Raw genomic sequence first — 18488 nt, forward strand, 5'->3', positions numbered from 1 at the left:
CAAGAAGAGGTCTGAGATACCATGTAGAGATACGGCATGAGAGTGCGTGTATGCATATGTGCATGTGTGAGTGAGGATGACCGTGTTCATGTGTGTGCCTGCGTCTGTGTGTCTGTGTTGGAGGGTTTAATTAGTTCAATTTTGGACAGGGGAAGAGTGAGGTGATTGTTTAATATGCAACTTAGTTAAGATTAATTTTTCTACTTCAGTAATTATAGTTTAATGATTGTCAAAAAATCATTATCTCTGACCAAAAGGAAAAACCTTGTTTTGCAATCAACTGTTTCAGTCGATTATATAGAGTGATACAACTTTATGCATGCATGAGGCAAATGTAATAATAAAACAGGAATTTGACAAAGTAAACTTTATTATTGTTCAGTCGCTCAATTGTGTCTGACTCTTTGTGACCCCACGGACTGCAGCACGCCAGGCTTTAGTCAACTCTAATTTGAACACATCAATAGCAGTTATAAAATATTGCTGGAATTCAATTAAAACTACCATTCTTACTCAGAGATAAAACTATTCTAGGACTTATAACTAATTTTGCATCATGACCCTGAAAAGTATCTACAACATCAGCGGTATTGAATTCCCAGTAGTAACCTTGTGACTGATATTGATTTGTCATCCGGGAGGTGAGAATTCTACCACTGAACCACCAAAGCCTTTGACTTGTTATCTGAATGCCAGTAAATTCCATTGTTCCCAGGTTCTTCTTCCATAGGGAATGCTAGCAATATTTTATGCTCCATAATTGCAGTACTAATTACATTCAGATTATTCTATAAGCAAGTTCCAGCCTTCTAATTATGCTTTTTTTGGTTTCAATTAAATGTTGTTTTGCAAGGGAAGGTTAACACATTATATACAACAGTCTGTATTTCCCTCAGGTAATAAAAGAGCTCAGGAAACATGCATGCATATATTTTTCCCTACCAAAAAAGAAAAAAAAGACATCAACTCATGGATAGACTCTAGCCAAATGGTACATGAATCAAAATATCCTTAAGAATGATAAGTTAAGGGATAAATGGTCATAATCACTGAAGGCAGTAGATGTTATTATATAATTAAATGAAAAAGATTAAAATAAAAATCCTGAAGTGAACATATAATACAAAAATAATAGCAACAATAGTGTAGATCTATAGGTACTACTTTAGTTAACAAAAGCAGAGAAGGAAAACAATAAAAGATTCCAAAATTCTTCCTGCAGAAAGGAGCCAAGGGCTATTGAATCTTACTTTTTTTAATTTAATGATTAGATTAGTTCAGGTTCAATAATGTTTTTAAGCACTTGTTCAAGGTCATGGAACCTAAAATATGATGTCACTCTTTCAAATCCTTGTGAAAGATAAAAGCAAATAAAACACAGAAACCAGATGCCAAATACTGAAAATCAAGGGAAAAGATCATAAAAAAGGTATGAAACAGTAAGACAAGGAATGTCATCAGATACGTCCATGATAACAAAATATAAATGATGTAAATGCACCTGCTAAAAAATGACTCTCAAAGAGAGTTACAAAACAAAGAAATGGCATAATGCAATAAAAAGAGAAAATAAGCAGAAAGAAAAAAGAGAGATTGCACACATGCACACATACCTGTGCAAACGTGAGTCCACACGCACACACAGGTGGCAACATAAAAAATATCGTTTAAAAAAGAACTCACTCATCTTCTCCCTCAATCAGATTCCAACCACCTCCCACTGAAATGGTAAGCAGAATATAAAAACAGAGCAAAATCTACACCAGCCCTGGAAACTAAAACATGATAAACTTGTGTAAGATAAAGTACAGAGGATGTTTTAAAGAAAAGGCCAACTCCTAACTCATCTATGTGCAAACACTGTTCCTGCAAGTTAGTGAAGGAGAATCCAGGATTCTAAGGAGGAGGAGCCAAGGCCAGAGAACAGGTAGGTGGAAGGCATTAAGAGCTTGATATCCGGCACAGGGTCTGTCTAAACCCAACAGGTCACCTCGGCAAGCACTTCTGACACTGCAAGCCACACTCACAGGTGCTCTGCGGCAATGCCCAAGCCCAGCATTCCAAGGATTTGGGAAGCACTGCCAAGGCTGACTTTTGAAAGAGACAGTGAAGCCTGAGAAACATTCAGGGCACTGCCTGAAAATTCTGATGTCACTTTAACCCTAGGAAAAAAACTAACCCTGAGGCAACACTTTTCACTAGGGCCACCTCCAGTTCTGATGCTGCTTCCTTACTCGCTAGCTGAGGTCCCTGGAGTCTGAAAGTTCAACTGCTGTACACCTAAACTTTTGTCTCCTTCCCTTTTACCACCTTGAAAGATTTATGAAAAACACACCAAACTCAGATAGAAGCCTCTCTCACTTACCAAACTGGGCAAGCCCACACTGCATTCATGTTACTCTATTTAAACAGATGCGGGGAACAAAGTGAGGAATGAGAGACCATGGTCCTTGCCACCATGAAGCTTACCTATTTGTGAGAAAGATATTATTAGCAAGTGCAATAAAGATCACAGAGAGGCAAAAGGGGAATAAAGATCCTATATAACAGAAGGAAGAAGTCTAGTTTGAGAGGCATAAGAAAGCCAACCGGGCATCACCAACTCAATGGACATGGGTTTGGGTGGACTCTCGGAGTTGGTGATGGACAGGGAGGCCTGGTGTGCTGCGGTTTATGGGGTCACAAAGAGTCGGACCGACTGAGCGACTGAACTAAACTGAACTGATTCCAGGGTAGTATTAGTATGATATCCCCTTTATTAAATAAATGATTTTTAATGAAAAAAAAAAAAAAAGAAAGCCAACCGGCAGGGAGTAATATTTAAACTAAGAATAAAGGATAAGGCTGGGTTGCCCAAATTAAGAAGGAGGGAAGAAGTGTACCAGACAAAGAAAAAGATGAGCAGGGACCCTGGGGTAAAAGTGAGTGCAGCCCACTGAAGGGTATGAAAGAAAAGCAGTGTGGCTAGAAGGTGTAAGTGAGCAACAGATGGACAAGATGATGAGGCTTATGAGGCAGGCAGAAGAAATCCTGAAGCTGTTAAAACAATTTGGAACTTCATCCTAGAAAGAAAGAGAAGTAACTGAGGGAGAGTAACATGATCAGATCTTCTCGTTTAAGAGATTGCCGTAGCTAAGAGGTGGGATATGGCTGGGAGTGGCATCAGTCAGAAGTAGTGAGACTAATTGGGAAGCTACTGTAGAAGTCTAGGCAAACCATTGACATAGGGTATGAGACAAGAAATAAATTTAATAAAGAGTCCAGTTCTGGCTGAAGCAACTGGGCACACGGTAATACCATCTACTAAAAGGGAACGGACAAGGTAAGAGACGTAACCTTGGGCAAAAATAATAAACTTTAAGCCTATTATAGGTACATACAACCAACCAAATGGAGACGAGACAGAAGCAAGTGGATTTACAGGACTGTAGCTTAGATACAGCGGAGAAGGCAATGGCAACCTACTCTAGTACTCTTGCCTGGACAATCCCATGGACAGAGGAGCCTGGTGGGCTGCGGTCCATGGGGTCGCTGTGAGTCGGACACGACTGAGCGACTTCACTTTCACTTTTCACTTTCATGAATTGGAGAAGAAAATGGCAACCCACTCCAGTGTTCTTGCCTAGAGAATCCCAGGGATGGGGGAGCCTGGTGAGCTGCCGTCTATGGGGTTGCACAGAGTCAGACACGACTGAAGTGACTTAGCAGCAGCAACAGCAGCTTAGATACAGAGCTAGGTTGTGGGTAAATTTAGGGGGAACTGACTTATCAGATAGAACTGAAGCCACGGAGTAAATAAGACTGCCTAAGAAAATGTGTAAAATGAGAAGACAAAATGTCAGAGCCCTGAGGAACCTCAACATTCAGAGGTGAGCTGGAAGAGAAAGAACTAGCTAAGAAGACCAAGAAAGAGCAGTGGCCAAAGAAGGCAGAGGTCAAGGAGAGTATTGTTCCAGAAAGACAGTGGCGATGATGAGTTTAGGATGGTGATGAGGGTGCTGGCTAACATTTACTGTGAATTAAGTCTGTGGAAGACTCTGCACTAAGTAACTCATATATGCTATCTCATCTAATGATTTCAATAGTCCATGTGGTAGGAACACTTCTATCCTCAATCTACAAGTGAAGAAACTGAGGCACAGATAATTTAATTAATTTGCCTAAGATCACATGGGCTTCCTTGGTGGCTCAGACAGTAAAGAATCTGCCTGCAATGCAGGCCTGGAGGCCTGGGTTCAATTCCTAGGTCAGGAAGATCCCCTGGAGAAGGGAATGGCTACCCACACCAGTATTCTTGCCTACAGAATTCCATGGACAGAGGAGCTTGGTGGGCTACAGTCTATGGGGTCGCAAAGAGTCAGACATGACTAAGCAACTAACACTTTCACTTTTTTCAAAATCATATATCTAACAATAACAGTGTTAGAAGCTAAAAGAAAAGACTGTTTCTAGGAGTATTGTTCAGTCGCTCAGTTGTGGCTGACTCTTTGCAACCCGTGGACGGCAGCACACCAGGCTTCCCTGTCCTTCACCATCTCCCAGAGCTTGCTCAAACTCATGTCCATTGAGACAGCGATGCCATCCAATCATCTCATCCTCTTTTGTCCCCTTATCCTCCTGCCTTCAACCTTTCCCAGCATCAGGGTCTTTTCAAATGAGTCAGCTCTTTGCATCAGGTGGCCAAAGTACTGGAGCTTCAGCTTTAGCATCAGTCCTTCCAATGAATATTCAGGACTGATTTCCTTTAGGATTGACTAGTTTGATCTCCTTGCAGTCCAAAGAACTCTCAAGAGTCTTCTCCAACACCACAGTTCAAAAACTTTAATTCTTCAGTGCTCAGCTTTCTTTATAATCAACTCTCACATCCATATATGACTACTAGAAAAACCAAAGCTTTGACTAGACGGACCTTTGTTGGCAAAGTAATGCCTCTGCTTTTTCATATGCTGTCTAGGTTTGTCATAGCGTTTCTAGGAATGAGTGATAAGTATATCAAATTCACTGAAGGAAGATAGAGAGACCACTGGATTTAGTGATATGGACACCATTCGTGGCTTCAGTCAAAGCAGTTTCAATGGAATAGCTTGGATGTTTCATTTTCTTAGACCCTGTAGCCAATCCATCAGCAACCTATCACTTCCACCACCAGCACCCTGGACCAAACCATTATCAACTCCTCTCTGAACCACTGAACTAGCCCTAATGGTCTACCTGCTTCCACACTTGGTCTCTGCAAATCATTTTCCACATAGCAGCCAGAATGACCACTTTAAAATACATATTAGATATGGTCACTGCCTGCCCAAAAGCCTTTAATGGCTTCAATCACAAAGAACAGTATCTAAACTCCTCACAATGGTAAAAGCCCCATGTGATCTGGCCCTCCCCTTTGCCCTTAAAAAAAAAGATGTCCTTTTCATTATAGGGGACTGGAATGCAAAAGTAGGAAGTCAAAAAATACCTGGAGTAACAGGCAAATTTGGCCTTGGAGTACAGAATGAAGCAGGGCAAAGGCTTGACAGAGTTTTGCAAACAGAACGCACTGATCATAGCAAACACCCTCTTCCAACAACACAAGAGAAGACTCTACACATGGACATCACCAGATGGTCAATATCAAAATCATATTGATTATATTCTTTGCAGCCAAAGATGGAGAAGCTCTATACAGTCAGCAAAAACAAGACAGGGAGCTGACTATGGCTCAGATCATGAACTCCTTATTGCCAAATTCAGACTGAAATTGAAGAAAGTAGGGAAAACCTCTAGACCATTCAGGTATGACCTAAATCAAATCCTTTACGATTATACAATGGAAGTGAAAAATAAATTCAAGGGATTAGATGTGATTGACAGAGTGCCTGAAGAACTATTGTCGGAGGTTCATGACATTGTGCAGGAGACAGTGATCGACTCCACCCCCAAGAAAAAGAAATGCAAAAAGGCAAACTGGCTGTCTGAGGAGGCCTTACAAATAGCAGTGAAATAGGATTGGAGAAGTGTTGCTGAAGTGAATTAGACAGAAAAAACAATTAATTGGACATGGGGATAAACAGAGGGGAAAAGAGAGGGATGAAAAAAAGATGATGATAAGATGTGAAGCCTGGGTGATTAAGAGAAGTGAACTTGGGGCAGGTTGGTAGGTGGGGGTAAAAAAATAAGTTGATCTATTGCATTTGAGGCGCTCGTGGACTATTCATGTGGAAGTGTGTGGTAGAATTAGAAATGTGAGACTGTAGCTTGAAGAGACCAGAACTGAAGATAAAACATGTGTGAGTAAGGAAGGTTAAAAATAAAGGGGGGAAGAAGCATTTGTTGACTGGAGTAAGAACAAGGGCACAGGAAAAGCATTGTAGAGAAGATACAGTTTGATCTGACTGAATATGCCTAATCAGCATATGGCCTAAACAAACAATTCTTAGCTGTACATTTAGAACAACCAATGTAATTTCTCATGCTTAATGCCATTACTTTAGATGGGACAGTTATTAATAATATAATGTTTCTAATACATTGTAACCTATCCTCTAAATAAATACTAAATCTTTAAAAGGGTTATGTAATTTTGCTCTGGATCAAATTACTGGGCACAGTAGACTGCAAGGTTCAAATAGGATCTTAGTCTCAGAATAACCTTTATATTTAGTTCCACAAAATAGACAGCTTGAACCAAATATAACAAGACAATACATAATTTTGTGTAATTTATTAGTCATGTCACTTCCGTTAAAAATTATGAAAGCTACTTGAAGACTTTTAGACAAGTCATAGATTACAGAATCTTAATGTAAAAGCAACATCAGGTATTATCCATCCAAAATTCATTCATTTTACAGGTATGAAAACTGAGGCATAGGAAGCTAAAATGCCTTAGATAAGAACAGGACTAGGAAACCCAGCCTTTCAAGTTGCTATCCAGTGACTGCTGACTTCCTTGGGACATGAACATACAGGCAAGAATGCAGATATGTCAATGAGTCTGCAATTTTTCAACTGATCCTGCACAAAGGTAAACGCCCTCTGCCTTCAACCCATCTTTCCGGCCCCTTCTGACTAGAAGGCATATTCACACACCAAGAAATCAGGAACAGGGCCAACAGTGCATGCACTCTTTGACGCTCAGTACTGCAAGCCCAGAGCTCCAGGACCTTACTTGTGGTCCCTCATCCACATCGATTCTCTTGTACTGTGCACCTTTCCTTATTTCACTCTACTAATCTAAGATGAAAGAATACCTACCTGTAATAGTCACTAGACAGCCCTCCCAACCCAAACAAGCTCGAATGCTCTGACAACCAAACACAACAAAAGCAAGAGAAACGAAATAAAAATGGACAATTCGGGGTTCTTGGCTTTATACAAGGGCTGTCCTGATATTTGTTATGGTCTCTAACATGCAGCATGGGTTTATTTTCAATGTTGCCTTAACATAGGTAACTGAAGGATTGATTTTGTTGTGTTTGGATTTTCATTTTTGCTTTAAATAAAATAACTGACCCAATAAACCATAAAATTTCACCATGTAATTTATAGTAATAGAAGACAGTCGTGCCATGGCCATCACAGATTGCAGAAAAGTACTTCATACAAACCACCTACTAATTTTCATCTTTATAATAACAGATCATAGCCCTAAAAATGATGCCATACACCTGAAAATTTAATTTTTAAAAACTGTTCATGTATTAATCCCTGGGACTATTAAATCGCCTGACTTTAGCATAAGGTTCATTGCCTAGCATAAGGCAGGCAACTGCAGTTGAAAGAAAATGGTGAGAAGGAGTTTTCCTCTCATTGAAAAAGTTCAGCTATGGCTCACATTTTCAAACAGAAGTCTCCCCCACATTCTGAAGTGAGGCGACAATGAGCTGCTGAAAGTTGAGACCAGAGCCTCCCGGAGAGTATCCACCAAGCAGGAAATCATGTTGTCCGTAGACTTGTGAGTCATAATTTCCACCAATGTGCACTTTCCAAACATACGATAATGCATCTATATTTTAAAATATTCAAAATTTTCCAGTGGCTGTTTGTCAGTATATATTTTCTCAGTCAATAGCTACTAAAACCACACTGCTAGCATTTCTTAAATGAGTTAGAAATTACCCTTAATACTTGGACATAAACATGTCACTTTAGACAAGCATTATGAACAATGTACTATTTTTAGAAACAGAACCGGGATAGACAGTTGGTCAGGAACCAGGCCTTGAGAACACACTTCCTGTACCAGCACTGTTTTTCTATTTCCCCTGCAGTCATCTCCATACTCTACAAACCTATCTACCGTCAGTGTCTTCAATGAAGTAAATTCCCTCCACTTTCCTCCAGGAAGTCGTGTATCAAGAAATTGTCTCACAGTCTGCAAATCAGCACACAGCTAGACAATCTGATTACACAAATCCAGGTCACAGCTCTGCTCCAGGCTCCCGCAGCCAAGCATCAGAGTCAGGGTACAGTGGCCAGCCTGGTCAACTCAAGTGTTCAGGAACCTTGTAGGTGACATTCGAAGAGATAAGAGAAGCAAAGCATTCTGTAAGAAAGCAGGAGGGATGTGACTTATTATAAATTACTTTACTAGAGATTGGGAAAAGAGTACCTCCAAGCTGTATATTGTCACCCTGCTTATTTAACGTATATGCAGAGTACATCATTCGAAATGCTGGGCTGAATGACTCACAAGCTAGAATCAAGATTGCCAGCAGAAATATCAACAACCTCAGATATGCAGATGATACCACTTTAATGGCAGATAGTGAAGAGGAACTAAAGAGCCTCTTGATGAAAGTGAAAGAGGAGAGTGAAAAAGCTGGCTTAAAATTCAACATTCAAAAAACAAAAGTCATGGCATCTGGTCACATCACTTCACGGCAAATAGATGGGGAAAAAGTGGAAACAGTGTCAGATTTCATTTTCTTGGGCTCCAAAATCACTGTGGATGGTGACTGCAGCCACGAAATTAAAAGATGCTTGTTCCTTGAAAGAAAAGCTATGACAAACCTAAACAGCATATTGAAAAGCAGAGACATCCCTTTGCTGACAAAGGTCTGTGTACTCAAAGCTATGGCTTCTCCAGGAGTCACGTACGGATGTGACAGTTGGACCATAAAGAAAGCTGAGCACCGAAGAACTGGTGCTTTTGAACTGTGGTGCTGGAGAAGACTCTTGAGAGTCCCTTGGACAACAAGGAGCTCCAATTAGTCAATCCTAAAGGAAATCAATCCTGAATATTCATTGCAAGGACTGATGCTGAAGCTGAAGCTCCAACACTTGGGCCACCTGATAAGAAGAGCCGATTCACTGGAAAAAGACCCTGATGGTGGGAATGATAGAGGGCAAGAGGAGAAGGGAGTGACAGAGGATGAGATGGTTGGATGGCATCATACACTGACTGGACAAGAGTTTGAGCAAACTCAGGGAGACAGTGAAGGACAGGGAAGCATGTCGTGCTGCGGTTCATGGTGTGGCAAAGAGTCGGACACAATTTAGTGACTGAACAACAACAAGGAAATTGTCAATAATTATTGTATAAATAAAAATCTGAGCTTGGCAATAAAAAAATGCCCATAAAGAGACTTACCTGGTGGTCCAGTGGTTAAGAAACCACCTTGCCAATGCAAGGGACACTGGTTTGATCCATGGTCTGGGAAGATCCCATATGCTGCGGGGCAACTAAGTCCATGTACCACAACCAATGAAGCAACTATTGAAGCCCACACATCCTAGAGCCCACGGTCCACGGTAAGAGAATGAGAAGCCTGCAGGCTGCAACGAGGAGCAGCCCCCACCCTCTGCAACGAGGGAAAGTTCGCGCACAGCAACCAAGACCAGCACAGCCATAAATAAACATGAAAAATCATTGTCTAATTGCCCATAAAGAACAACAACAACAACAAACCAGAGTCCTCCATCTGGTGGGAATCACACCCGCTTCATATTCTTGGGGAAGGTGAAGGGAGGAACTGGGAGGAGACTTAGCAGAACCTGTGTTCAAGGCCAACTGAACAACTTGGAAGAAGCCCAAAGTCCAGAGGAACAAGGCTTGGTGATGATGAAGACTTTTAAGGAGTTAGTTCCTTAGCTTAAAAAAAGATAAGAAGCCACTGAAGGAAATTAAGCAAAGATGTAGCAGCAACAATTTTGCAGTTTAGGAACATCATCCTAGCTGCAGTATCCTTTCCTCAATGTTTCCCAGGCACTATTTGTGGAGGGAGAAGATGTCAAGTCCCCTAAACAGGAAACGCTCCTAAACAGAATGCCATATGCTGATCAGGCATATTCAGTCAGATCAAACTGTATCTTCTCTACAATGCTTTTCCTGTGCCCTTGTTCTTACTCCAGTCAACAAATGCTTCTCCCCCCCTTTATTTTTAACCTTCCTTACTCACACATGTTTTATCTACAGTTCCGGTCTCTTCAAGCTACAATCTCACATTTCTAATTCTACCACACACTTCCACATGAGTAGTCCACCAGCGCCTCAAATGCAATAGATCTAAAACACAACTTATTTTTTTACCCCCACCTACCAACCTGCCCCAAGTTCACTTCTCTTAATCACCCAGGCTTCACATCTTACCATCACCTTTTATTCATCCCTCTCTTTTCCCCTCTGTTTATCCCTAGGTCCAATTAACTGTTTCTTTCTGTCTAATTCACTTCAGCAACACTTCTCCAACCCTATTGCCACTCCTGGCTTATGTTTTCATTCTCTAACAAAAACTCTTGTAACTTTCCCTTATTAGTCCAACAGTTTCCTTCCCAATTCAATTCATCCTCTGGATAATTAGATAATAATATATCCTATAATTCAACTCTAATCATGACATTTCCAGGACCAAAAATAACTTCAACCTCAGAGTCGACTAACTGAGTCCAAATTTTCTAGACTAGCATTAAAGCCTCCCATGTTCTGGGCCAAACCTAACTTTCCATCTTTGCACTTTATTTTCTCTCTGTGCCCCCTCATATATGCTCCAGCTGTTTCCTACTCCTGGTCAATCTGATCTGGGAAATACTGGGTACTCAACAAAAGTTGATTTCCTTCCATATGAGTTTGCTATATTCTCCTTCCCCATGCCATCTCAATTTATAGGAAAACATCCCATCATTCTGAATAACTGATTCTCACACAGAAAATTATCATATTCATGGAAAATCTTGTAAAACCTAGAAAACAGATGGGAACGTTGATAAAGACGAGCAGTATGATTGAGCTGCAATGTCAAAAGAAAAAGGTAGTGACAAGCAGGATGCCATAGAAGTTTCAGAACACTTGAAACGTTAGAAGCATTACATGTGGGACAATGGATGCTAACAGTCTAGAGTTCTTCAAAATGATTCACTGGTCTCACAGAACTTACAATCCCCTGAAAAAGATTAATACGTATGGACTTCATAATGCAAGGTAGTAAAATCGTGCTCCAGTCAAGGCGCAAAATGTCTTAGAAGCATAAAAAAATTAGAAATTCTAAGAGATTAAGAAAGCTTCATAAAATACCATGCAACAGAGGCTGTAAGGGCTTCAACAAATCTTGAGAAAAAGGTATTCCAGGCAGCAGAAACCGTCTAAGGGAAAGGTAGAGGTGGAAATTGCTACAAGTGTGAGAAATAGGAAAACAACTGATGAACCCTGGGCCCCTAAACTATTACTATTTTGAACGTCTCTAATGATCACTTACACAGTTTTAATTAATTAAAAGTGTATGAGCTATTTGAGCTCAGGGTTTTACTTCAATGAATTCCTGAAAACAGGCAGATGATTATCTGCAGGATGGATTAGTTGTTATTAAACAGGATTTTCTCAACTCTGTTGGATCCTAAGCTGCGTTATAATCCCTGAGTGTGGTGTTGCGCTCAGCTGACTCCCAGAGGCTGGCTCTTCGGCATTCCTGCAGTAGTATGAATGAAAAGCTCTAACATCTTGGGATCCCACTGAAGGTGACACACTCTTCTACATACACATCGCAATCAAGGAAAAATCATACATACATTTTAAGGACTGGTAACCTTGTAATACAAAGTTTAAAAATGCAAAGTCAAACCATGTAAATGTTTGCATAGTACAAAGAAGTCTACAATTAGAAGAGACTGTAGAGAAAATCTAGATCAACCATGTGACCCAAACTATGTCTATCTAGTTATTCCAGGAATCTGGAATTAGGGCTTATTGATTTAGTGTCTCCCTGTGCTTGGCCCTGAGAGACACCTACATATCCAGAAACTGTTAGCACCCACATATGACTGTGAGCACAGCGGGGGAAAGATCTCGCACAGAGAGATCAATGAAGCTAAGAAAGACGAAAACTAAAGACAGAGGAAGTTCCAGGTTTTCTATTCCTAGTCCCTAATAAGGTCTGCGTGCATTTGACTCCCATCACATTCCTGTCTTTCTTGTTCCTAAAACTAGTTCAAGTTCATTGCTGTTATTTGGAACAGAAGCTTAAATGAGGCAAAAACCAGAATCCGTCATAAGGTCAATTGGCTGATTTATTACTGAGCTACCTTTTCTATACTTTCTTCTCATTTGTATTTCCTTTAAAAGCCATAACCATGACTTTGGTATATTATAGAGACAAATATGTGAACAGGGATCCAGGACTCTGTTGAGTATTTTTAAAAGGAAAATCCATCATTTCCAGGAAGGAGAAAATGTAGGAATCTTCAAGGTAAAGCCTTGAGGTATCTGCATAGCAATCAGGGATGCAAACAACTGGTAAATTTTTAAAAAACTTTTTATCTTGTATTGGGGTATAGCCCATTAACAGTATTGTGGTCATTTCAGTTTGAACAGTGAAGGGATTCAGTCATACATATACATGTATCCATTCTCCCCCAAGCTCCTCTCTCATCCAAGCTACCACGTAACATTCAGCAGAGTTCCCTCTGCTACACAGTAGGTCCTTGTTGATTATCCATTTAAAATAGAGCAGTGTGTACATGTCCATCCCGGACTCCCTAACTAGTCCCTTCCCCCAATCTGTCCCCCGGCAACTGTAAATTCGTTCTCTAAATCTGTGAGTAACAACCGGTAATGTAAAGAGTTATATGATTACTCTCCTACCCAAAGCCAATATAATTCTGAACAAACCAGATGAGTAGATCCAATTCAGTCTCCTCTGAAGCATGAGAAAAAGGTCATAACTGAGCACAGGGCATTGCATCTGGAATGCCCTGAGTGACTAGCCACAGTTCTCCCAACCATACAAAGAGGTCTGGGTGCTCTCCAGTGAGATCCCTGACCCAGACCCAAATTTCAACACTGAATACCAAAACATCTTAGGTCCTGCTTGAACTATTGACCCTATGACATACCCAGCACTTTCTACTATTAGATAAGGGGAAGAAAGTAATGGAAGGTTAATATCATGGCACTCTTTTCGGGTGTACACGTCTGTGTGATGGGGCAAGTATCAAGATTTTCCTGAGACAGATCCCGTCTCCCCAAAGCTGGATCCACACCCAACAGATTTGACTACAAGGAGACCAGTTAAACATGTAGAGCAAGTTAGAGTTGACAATCAGAAGCCTGGACCAATCTAGTGGGTGGCTCTGCAGGTTTATATAAACAAAAACAATCCTGGAGGATCCTGGAGTTGGAAGGGACATAGAGACTATGTACAAATTCATCATTTGACAGAGAAGGAAGCTAAACATTGAAACCAAATTCATTAAACAAATCCCTAACTACAGTAATACAGGTGAGATGAAAATCAAAGGGACTGTGACCAGATTGTGACAGAACCAAAAAAGATTATTTCCTAAAGTTTCTCTAATGGTTGAAAATTTATTTTTAATTATAAAAGAAATACTGTATTAGAAAAATCTATGAAAACTACTGTTGGGATTTTTTTTGCATATTCTTATTACTTAAGTTTAGCAAAACGGTTTCTGACCAAATGGGTTAGCATTTCAGTTAAGGTAATATTAGACCAAGCACCTTTAAAAGTCAAAAAACTGTGTGTTGATTCAAAAACCTATCTGATGTTGTATATTTGCAATCTTGGCAGACAGGCAGTTTAGGCACTGTGACAAAACTCTAAATGGCAGAGAGTTGCTTATTTTAATACATATTAAAAAAAATCCAGACATTCACATAGGGCCCTAATAAAAGTCACCAGAAATTAGACTTATATGTCAGCTGGGACCAAAATTAAAAGAATAAATGTTTAAATGGTCCAAATATAAACTTGATTTCCAAAATTGCTGGCAAGGGGCCATAGTACTCTGGATTTCAGTCTTCAAAGGCTACTTGACCACAAGTATTAAGTCAACACATTACTGAGGGAAAAAAAAACAACATATACTGTCTGGCAGTACAATCTACCCTTTATCTGCAGCACAGTATATTTTAGAAGACCATTGATAAAATGTGAAGATAGAACCTATTGTGTCCCCCAAGAAGTGCTATTAAAGTTACTTTTAAAGTGCAGATTCATTAAAAAGTAGGTCTTTTTTAAAAAACAATATTAATCAGAAGCAAACATGAAGTTGATATTATTTAAATTAACATCAATAATCTGCACATACTAAATATTTTTAAAATCTCCTATCCATTTTATAAATTACATGAATCCTAAGATTATTTTATAGGCAAAACTAACTTAAAAATCTACTTTGCCACCACCACTGCAAATGGAAAAAGGAAGCAATAGACCAGAGGGTGTTGCATATAATCTATACTTTGTAGAGTCAGTTTTCAACTAATTTTAACTCTTAGCTGTTAGCCATATCTTATTTTGACAGTTTAGATTATTGGTGGCAAAAACAAAAGCAAACTAAAATTTCCGAAGAGGTCTCAACTCTGAGCAATTATATTTTCTGTTCTTCCATTCCAGATAGCATTAGGCATCGAGAAGTTTTGATGACTATACACTCATCACAGATATAAAAGTTCCTGCAATTTGACATTTACCTTAAACTCTACATTTGTACTTTCAAATAATTACTTTTTATAATAATCTTATTCCACATTATTTAGAGAAAGCTATCTTTAAAAATCGTCCTGTTAAGACTACAAAATTACCTCGCTTGATAGCTCGTAGTCCTAAACCAAATAAGGCAGGAATGGCACCTTTCGATCTCATAGTTGCAAACAGCCCGGGGTGAAACTTACAAACAAGACTCCGATGCCCTTTTTTCCGCTCAAAAACAAAACAAAACTGGTACCTGGAAAACCCGGGATTTTGTTCGGTTTTGGCCTATTAGACACCAGCCGGGCCCGCGGGAGCCTGACCCCGCGGCGAGGGCGGCGGTGCGCTTCTGGGCGCGCCCCTCGTCGCCACGCGCCCGCCGCTCCCGGCGCTGTCCCCCTCCTCGCCCGGCTCCCCGGCGCCCCTCCCGGACGCGCGGCGGGAGGCACGGGCCTGGCTGGCCGCTCCCACGCGCGCGGGCCCGTTATCTCAGCGGCTGCTGCGCAGGAGTACCCCCCGCCACACACACACACACACCTCCGCGCGGGGCAGGGGACTCCGAGGTGGTCCCCGGCGCGGACCCGCGCCCTCCCGAGCCCGAGGCGGCGACCCTTCCCCAGCCGCCCTGCCAGGCCCCTCCCTCGGGGGCCCACGTCGGTCCAGAGCCTCCCTCCGGCTCGGGTTCGCTCCCGGGACGGGATAAGGTGTCAGCGACGCTGCCAGACGCCTCCCGTCGGCGGGGGCGAAGCCAGCCCTGACCTCCTTCTATCCGCCTCCCACCACCCGCGCCCCTCCTGCGCTCAGGAGAGGGGGGCTCCCGGCAGGAGGCTGAAGGGGGCGCTGCCGGCGCTCGCAGGGGAGCGGAGGTCGGGGTCACGTCTCAGCTCGGCGGGGTCCGGGCGACAGGGCAGACGAGGGGTGGGGGAGCGAGCCCCAACTCACCGGACTGCACTGCTCCTCGGGCCGCGGCCGCGGCCAGGCAGAGGCTGAGGCAGACGCAGAGCGAGAGGGGGCGCGGGAGGGTCCGCCGCGGGCTCATGGAAGTGCCAGGGAGCCGCCGCCGGCGCCGCTGTCCGAGCCTCCCTCCCTTCCTCCCCGGCTCCGGGCGACGGACGGGGCGGCGGGAGGCATGACGGGAAATTCCTGGGCACGGGCAGCCGAGTCCAAATATGAGCAAAGGAGACGAGCGAGGGAGGACCGCCGAGTTCGCCCGCCGCGGACGGGGCCCGCTGCCCGGGTCTCGGCAGCCGCCAACTCCCTCCCTCCTCTGAATCCTCCTCCTCCAAGGCTGCCACCCCAAGGCCGCCGGCCGCCGAGCACGACCCAGAGGTGCCCTCTGCCAGAAGGCATCCCTTTCCAGTGTTAGGGCCCAAGAGCAGAGCGGAGCATCCCCCCTCCACGGGTCCCGCCTAAGACCCCTGAATTAGAAGAGAGAGGAACCATCACGAGGAGACCCGACAGCTAGCCAAGGACCCGCGGGAAGACGTCTAAGGAGTTTAAGGAGACTCCTGCGATGCCTCCCCGCCGCCCCCCCACCCCGATCAATTGAGAGCTCTGGGAGTAAGGGCATAAAAATATTTGGCAAGTGCTTCTCTTGAGTGTGGGAGGGGGAGGCTAGAGCAGCACTGTCAGTAATGCACATACTCAGGTGAGCCATCCTACCCAGAAGGAACAGGCATTATTGATCTAACACATAAAACCAGCCCTCTGCATTCCAGATGAGTGAGACCTTTACACCAGGGTGTGTGTATGGGTGTGTGTGTGCCTCGCGCTTAGCGAGAGTTAAAAAGGGGCTCTTTCCAAACTTATATTTGAATACCATATATGGTCTTCAACCCCTTTACACTAGTTTTGTATTTATTTCAACTTATCTGAAGGGTAGTGTTGAAATTTATTCAAAAGGTACTGCCTCTGACGACCGACCAAAAGTGTCAAGCCCAGTGTTTAATCACAGGCCTAAGCCAATTGTGGCTTGACTTTTCTTTGGCACTGATAACTCTGCCAGCAATCAAGGCCAAATGACCTTATCTTTTCAAGAGGACATAATGATGTCTAATTACATTTTTTTTTTTTAAACTGGGACTAATGGGACAGGCCCTGAAGATGTAGGATTATGTAATTATTTATAACCATTGTGATATGCTACAGAAATGATTAACTGATGCAAAATACTTAAGGGGTGAAAGCCAAACAGATTTAGAGGGTGGATTATTCTAACATGACCTAAAGTACAGTAATTTGTACATCACACTATTTGTTTGAAAATGCTATATTTGAAAATTAGAAACTTTATTTCAAAACAAATTCAGTTCTGGCGTAGTATTAAGGCCCTGTATGCCAAAAACCAGTCCATTGGCAAGTGGTTCCCCTTAAATCATCTGGTACTGAGAAACACCACATCACATGAATTATTCCTGGAAAATGGGCAGATTTCACCCTTAATGTACTAGCAGTGATAATGAGATGAAGGTCAGATGACCTAAGTAAACTAACAGTAAATAAACTATTAAACAGTATATTAGGGATTTAAAGGACACATGGCGTTATTCAATTTAAGTACCTAGAAGTGGGGTATATGAAAGGGAATATTCAGGAAACTCTTTACGTTTCCCTCCCTTTCCTCTTTTTTATATATTTTGTATTATATAAGCACTTTTCTTTTCATATTCACTTTTTATTATTTCCCCCACAGCCTGTTAGTGCAGGAGACACAAGAGACGTGGGTTTGATCCCTGGATCGGGAATATCACCTGGAGAAGGGAATAGCAACCCACTCCAGTATTCTTACCTGGAAAATCCCATGGGCAGAGGAGCCTGGCAGTGGGCTACAAGCCATAGGGCCACAAAGTCAGATACAACTGAAGTGACGTAGCACGCACCCACCACAACATGTAGTATAATTCTTTGCCCATAGTTTAAATGTTTGTTTAAAAACAAAAGTAAAATGAGCACATTTTGTAGACTGGTGTACAGGAGCTCCCTAAGTATAGAGAAAACCTTGTTTCAAAGGATTGTCATAATTTTGTCTATATTTAAAATAGTTGACCTTAAGCGCAAAATTACATAAAATTACACAGAATGCAGTATAACACTGCCTGTTACTGTAAGTGGGGGCTTGATTAATTCTGTCAACTGCTGCCTTGACAGCGATATTAGCAGCTGTTCTAAAAGCTTGAATAAATATGTTGACTAGGAAAGGAAAGAACAGCAGTTCCTGAGTACATAGTAAGTGCTGGTCACTGTGCTAGTTGTTTTGTACACAGCATTTTATTTAAATCTTCCAAATATCTTTGAACTTTTTATTTTTTGTCCCCATTTACAGATAAGGAGAGGCATAGATAAGGAAATTATGCTCTCAGGAAGGGATAAAGTAGTATTGGAATTCAAATCTCATTCCAAAGGCTACATATGCTCTTTTACTCATCTGATCTGCCCCATTTTCTCTACATTAGGGGGGGAAAATGGGGTTTCAAAAACTGTATTCATTGAGTTCTTGTGGTTTTAAGTAACTAGTGTGCACTCAGGTTACCTCAAGTAACAGGGGTAAAGAAAACATGTGGAAATAAGGCCAGAGACTTA

The 18488-nt window shown here is 42.0% G+C and overlaps 1 protein-coding gene across 2 annotated transcripts in view; it reads right to left on the bottom strand.

The window, feature by feature from the left end:
* Positions 1-16125, bottom strand: part of MSRB3 (methionine sulfoxide reductase B3) — a 172698-nt gene extending 156573 nt beyond the window's left edge. The window contains exon 1 of one of the 2 annotated variants that reach the window (XM_061130715.1): positions 15852-16125. The gene's annotated coding sequence lies outside the window, so the exon portion shown is untranslated. The remainder of the gene's footprint in view (positions 1-15851) is intronic. The other variant, XM_061130708.1, reaches the window with a different exon arrangement.
* Between the last annotated feature and the right edge of the window lie 2363 nt (positions 16126-18488).

This window comes from Dama dama, chromosome 3, assembly GCF_033118175.1.
Source record: "Dama dama isolate Ldn47 chromosome 3, ASM3311817v1, whole genome shotgun sequence".
Lineage (NCBI taxonomy): Eukaryota > Metazoa > Chordata > Mammalia > Artiodactyla > Cervidae > Dama > Dama dama.